Source organism: Piliocolobus tephrosceles, chromosome 12, assembly GCF_002776525.5.
Source record: "Piliocolobus tephrosceles isolate RC106 chromosome 12, ASM277652v3, whole genome shotgun sequence".
NCBI classification, from domain to species: Eukaryota; Metazoa; Chordata; class Mammalia; order Primates; family Cercopithecidae; genus Piliocolobus; species Piliocolobus tephrosceles.
The window spans coordinates 77,268,806-77,273,918 of NC_045445.1; the positions used below are offsets into that span (position 1 = coordinate 77,268,806).

The 5,113-nt window shown below is 43.8% G+C and overlaps 1 pseudogene; it reads left to right on the top strand.

Annotated features, from left to right (window-relative positions):
- Positions 1–3,479: 3,479 nt before the first annotated feature.
- LOC111534880 lies at positions 3,480–4,434 on the top strand (annotated as a pseudogene).
- The last annotated feature ends 679 nt before the right edge of the window (positions 4,435–5,113 follow it).

Below are 5,113 nucleotides of genomic sequence, written 5' to 3' on the forward strand. Positions count from 1 at the left end.
ATGTTAGGTTGTCAATTTGAGATTTTTTTTTTTCTCGAGATACAGTCTTGCTCTGTCACCCAGGTTGGAGTGCAATGGCATGATCTCAGCTCACTGCAACCTCCACCTCCTGAGTTCAAGTGATTATCCTGCCTCAGACTCCTGAGTAGCTGGTATTACAAGTGCACACCACTATGCCCTGCTCTTTTTTTTTCTTTTTTTTTTTTTTGTATTTTTAGTAGAGACATGGTTTCACCATGTTGGCCAGGCTGGTCTTAAACTCCTGACCTCGTGATCCATCCACCTCAGCCTCCCAAAGTACTGGGATTACAGGTGTGAGCCACCATGCCTGGCTGTTTTGAGATCTTTCCAGTTTCATTTATTGCTATAAATTTTACTCTTAACACTACTTTAGCAGTGTCCCAATGATTCTGGTATGTTGTCTTTTTGTTCTCATTGATTTAAAATAACTTCTTGATTTCTGCCTTAATTTCGCTATTTACACTGGAGTCATTCAGGAGTAGATTGTTCAGTTTCCATGTTGTTGTGCGGTTTTGAGTGAGTTTGATTGCACTGTGGTTGAGGGACTCTTTGTTATGATTTCAGTTCTCTTGCATTTGCTGAGGAGTATTTTACCTTCAATTATTTGGTCAATTTAGAAGAAGTGCCACATAACACTTAGAAGAATGTACATTCTGTTGATTTGGGGTGGAGAGTTCTGTAGATGTCTATTATGTCCTCTTGATCCAGAGTTGAGTTTAAGTTCTGAATATTCTTGTTAATTTTCTTTCCCGTTGATCTGTCTAATATTGACAGTGGGGTGTTAAAGTCTTCCACTATTATTGGTGGAAGTATAATTCTCTTCGTAGTTCTCTAAGAACTACATGAATCTGGGTTCTCCAATGTTGGGTGCATATATATTTAGGATTGCTAGCTCTTCTTGTTGTGTTGATCCCTTTACCATTATGTAATTATTTAGTTTGTCTTTTTTGATCTTTGTTTGTTTAAAGTCTGTTTCATCAGAGACTAGGATTGCAACCTCTGCTTTTTGCTTTCCATTTGCTTCATAAATATTCCTTCATCCCTTTATTTTGTGTCTTTGCACATGTGATGGGTCTCCCGAATACAGGACACTAATGGGTTTAGATTCTTTATCCAATTTGCCAATCTGTGCCTTTTAATTGGGGCCTTTAACCTATTTACATTTAAGGTTAATATTGGTATGTGTGAATTTGATACGGTCATTATGATGCTAGCTGGTTATTTTGCACATTATTTGTTGCAGTCTCTTCACAGTGTCATCGGTTTTGATATTTTGGTGTGTTTTTGCGGTGACTGGTACCAGTTTTCTCTTTCCATATTTAGTGCTTCCTTCAGGTTCTGTTGCAGGGCAGGCCTGGTGGTAGCAAAATCTTTTAGCTGTCACTGAAGCTGTGACTGCAGCCACCTTTCCTCCCAGGTGCTCTGTCCCAGGAAGATTAGAGTTTTAGCTGTAAGCCCCTGGCTGTATTTCCTGCAGAGATGCCCTGCCCAGTGAGGAGAAATCTAGAGAAGATTTTCTGCGAAGGATTTTATTTTTTCTTTGCTTACAAAACTTAATTTAGCTAAATATGAAGTTCTGGGTTGAAAATTCTTTTTTTAAGAATGTTGGATATTGGTCCCCCACTATCTTCTGGCTTGTCGGATTTCTGCTAAGAGATACGCTCTTATTCTGATGGTCTTTTCTTTGTAGGTGACCTGACCTTTCTCTCAGGCTGCCCTTAACATGTTTTTCTTCATTTCATCCTTGGAGAATCTGATGATTATGTGTCGTGGGGTTGATATTCTTGTGGAGTATCTTAGTGGTGTTCTGTATATTTTCTGAATTTGAATGTTGGTCTGTCTTGCTAGGTTGGGGAAGTTCTCTTGTATAATATCCTGACGTGTGTTATCCAGCTTGGTTCCATTCTCCCCGTTACTTTAAGGTACACCAATCAGTTGTAGGTTTGGTGTTTTCACATAGTCCCCTATTTCTTGTAGGCTTTGTTCATTCCTTTTTTTTCTCTCTCTCTAATCTTGTCTGCATGCCTTATTTCAGCAAGGTAGACATCAATCTCTGATGTTATTTCTTCCACTTGCTCAATTTGCCTGTTTATACTTGTGTATGCTTCACAATGTTCTCATGTTGTGTTTTTGAGCTCCATCACGTTATTTATGTTCCCCTCTAAACTGGTTATTCTAATTAGTAGTTCCTTTAACCTTTTATCAAGGTTCTTAGCTTTCTTGCATTGGGTTAGAACATGCTCCTTTAGTTCAGAGTATTTTGTTATTCCCACCTTCAGAAGCCTACTTCTGTCAATTCATCAATCTCATTATCCATCCAGTTTTGCACCCTTGCTGAAGAGGTGTTGCGATCCTTTGGAGTGGAAGAAGCATTCTGGCTTTTGGAATGTTCAGCTTTTTTCCTTTGATTTTTTGTTTTTGTTTTTGTTTTCTCATCTTCTTGGATTTATTTATCTTTGATCTTTGAGTCCTACTACCCTTGGATGGATTTTTCTGGGTAGTCTTTTTGTTGATGTTGCTGTTGCTTTCTGTTTGTTAGTTTTTCTTCTAACAGTCAGACCTCTCTTCTGCGCGTCTGCTGCAATTTGCTGGAGGTTTACTCCAGACCCTGTTCACCTGGGTATCACCAGCAGAGGCTACAGAACAACAAAGATTGCTGCCTGCTCCTTCCTCTGGAAGCTTCTTCCTAGAGGGGCACTGTCCTGATGCCAGCTGGAGCTCTCCTGTATGAGGTGTCTGTCAACCCCTGTTGAGAGGTATCTCCAAGTCAGGAGACATGAGGTTCAGACACCCACTTGAGAAGGAGTCTGTCCCTTAATAGAGCTGATGTGCTGTGCTGGGAGAATTCCCCTTTTCAGGATCAGCTGCTCTCTTTATTGCTGGCAGGCAGAAAAGATTAGGCTCACTGAATCTGTGACTGCAGCCACCTTTCCTCCCAAGTACTCTGTCACAGGAAGATGAAAGTTTTATTTGTAAGCCGCTGGCTGGTGTTGCTGTGTTTCCTGCAGAGATGCCCCGCCCAGTGCGGAGGAATCTAGAGAAGCAGTCTCACCACAGCTGATTTTCCATGCAGTGGTGAATTCCACCCAGTCCAAACCTCCCAGTCTCCTTTGCACCACCAGGGGAAAACTGTTTACTAAAGCCTCAGTAATGACAGTCACCTCTCCCCCCACCAAGTTTCAGTGTCCCAGATCGACTACAGACTGCTGTGCTGGCAGTGAGAATTTCAAACCACTGGTTCTTAGCTTGCTGGGATCTGTGGGAGTGGAATTTGCTGAGCAGGATTGCTTGGCTCACTGGCTTCAGCCCACTTTACAGGTGAGTGGATGGTTCTCCCAGCTCTCTGGAGTTCAAGGTGCTGTTGGAGTATAAAAGAACCCTGATGCTCTTGCCAGGCATCCTCGTGGAAGTGACATTGTCTTTAAACCCTGTGTGGCAATCCCTGACACACAGCCGTGATGCCCAGGGAAGACAGGGTGACCTGGAAGTCCAACTACTTCCTTAAGATCATCCAATTATTGGATGATTATCCGAAATGTTTCATCGTGGGGGCAGACAATGTAGGCTCCAAGCAGATGCAGCAGATCCGCATGTCCCTTCGTGGGAAGGCCGTGGTGCTGATGGGCAAGAACACCATGATGAGCAAGGTCATCTGAGGGCACCTGGAAAACAACCCAGCTCTGGAGAAACTGCTGCCTCATATCCGGGGGAATGTGGGCTTTGTGTTCACCAAGGAGGACCTCACTGAGATCAGGTACATGTTGCTGGCGAATAAGGTGCCAGCTGCTGCCCGTGCTGGTGCCATTGCCCCATATGAAGTCACTGTGCCAGCCCAGAACACTGGACTTGGGCCCGAGAAGACCTCCTTTTTCCAAGCTTTAGGTATCACCACTAAAATCTCCAGGAGTAGCATTGAAATCCTGAGTGATGTGCAGCTGATCAAGACTGGAGACAAAGTGGGAGCCAGTGAAGCCACTTTGCTGAACATGCTCAATATCTCCCCCTTCTCCTTTGGGCTGGTCATCCAGCAGGTGTTCAACAATGGCAGCATCTACAATTCTGAAGTGCTTGAGATCAGAGGAAACTCTGCATTCTTCCTTCCTGGAGGGTGTCTGCAATGTTGCCAGTGTCTGTCTGCAGATTGGATACGCAACTGTTGCATCAGTACCCCATTCTATCATCAATGAGTACAAACGAGTCCTGGCCTTGTCTGTGGAGACGGATTACTTCTTCCCACTTGCTGAAAAGATCAAGGCTTTCTTGGCTGATCCATCTGCCTTTGTGGTTGCTGCCCCTGTGGCTGCCGCCACCATGGCTGCTCCTGCTGCTGCTGCTGCAGCCCCAGCTAAGTCAGAAGCCAAGGAAGAGTCGGAGGAGTCAGATGAGGATATGGGATTTGGTCTCTTTGACTAATCACCAAAAAGCAACCAAATTAGCCAGATTTATTTGCAAAACAAGGAAATAAAGGCTTACCTCTTAAAAAAAAAAGGGGGGGGGCGGAGCAAGATGGCCGAATAGGAATAGCTCCAGTCTCCAACTCCCAGCACGAGTGACACAGAAGACTGGTGATTTCTGGATTTTCAACTGAGGCAAACAGGGTCTGGAGTGGACCTCAAGCAATCTCCAACAGACCTACAGCTGAAGGTCCTGACTATTAGAAGGAAAACTATCAAACAGGAAGAACACCTATACCAAAACCCCATCAGTACGTCACCATCATCAAAGACCAGAGGCAGATAAAACCACGAAGATGGGGAAGAAGCAGGGCAGAAAAGCTGGAAATTCAAAAAATAAGAGTGCATCTCGCCCTGCAAAGGAGTGAAGCTCATCGCCAGCAACGGATCAAAGCTGGTCAGAGAATGACTTTGACGAAATGAGAGAAGGCTTCAGTCCATCAAACTTCTCAGAGCTAAAGGAGGAATTACGTACCCAGTGCAAAGAAACTAAAACTCTTGAAAAGAGAGGGGAAGAATTGACAGCTAGATTAATTAATGCAGAGAAGGTCATAAACGAAATGACAGAGCTGAAAACCATGACACGAGAAATACGTGACAAATGCACAAGCTTCAGTAACTGACTCAATCAACTGGAA